The sequence below is a fragment of the Chiloscyllium plagiosum genome, chromosome 26, assembly GCF_004010195.1.
Source record: "Chiloscyllium plagiosum isolate BGI_BamShark_2017 chromosome 26, ASM401019v2, whole genome shotgun sequence".
Lineage (NCBI taxonomy): Eukaryota > Metazoa > Chordata > Chondrichthyes > Orectolobiformes > Hemiscylliidae > Chiloscyllium > Chiloscyllium plagiosum.
Window position 1 is genome coordinate 50,634,502 of NC_057735.1, and position 1,070 is coordinate 50,635,571.

The window sequence follows — 1,070 nt, forward strand, 5'->3', positions numbered from 1 at the left end:
TTAATGAAAGCCAAAACACCATATGCTTTCTTAACAACCCTGTCCACTTGGGTGGCCATTTTAAGGGATCTATGTACCTGCACACCAAGATCCCTCTGTTCCTCCACACTGCCAAGAATCCTATCCTTAATCCTGTACTCAGCTTTCAGATTTGATTTTCCAAAATGCATCACCTCGCATTTATCCAGGTTGAACTCCATCTGCCACCTCTCAGCCCATCTCTGCATCCTGTCAATGTCCCACTGCAGCCTACAACAGCCCTCTATACTGTCAACGACACCTCCAACCTTTGTGTCGTCTGCAAACTTGCTGATCCATCCTTCAATACCCTCATCCAAGTCATTAATAAAAATTACAAACAATAGAGGCCCAAGGACAGACCCCTGTGGAACACCAATCACCACTGACTTCCAGGCAGAATATTTTCCTTCAAGTACCACTCGCTGTCTTCTGTTGGCCAGCCAATTCTGTATCCAGACAGCTATGTTCCCCCGAATCCCATTCCTCCTGACCTTCTGAATAAGCCTACCATGGGGAACCTTATCAAATGCCTTGCTGAAGTCCATATATACCACATCCACAGCTCGACCCTCATCAACTTTTCTAGTCACATCCTCAAAGAACTCGATAAGGTTTGTGAGGCATGACCTGCCCCTCACAAAGCCGTGTTGACTGCATTTAATCAAGCCATACTCTTCCAGATGGTCATAAATCCTAACCCTCAGAATCCTTTCTAACACCTTGCAGACAACAGACGTGAGACAGACTGGTCTGTAATTGCCGGGGATTTCCCTATTTCCTTTCTTGAAGAAAGGAATTACATTTGCCTCTCTCCAGTCCTCAGGCACGACTCCAGTGGAGAGCAAGGATGCAAAGATCTTCGCAAGTGGCAAAGCAATTGCATTTCTCGTTTCCCAAAGCAGCCGAGACAAATCTGGTCTGGGCCAGGCGACTTGTCAATCTTAATGTTTGACAAAATGTTCAGCACATCAGCTTCCTCTATCTCTATCCATTTCAGCATGCACACCTGCTCTTCAAAGGTTTCATTCACTACAAAGTTCATTTCTTTC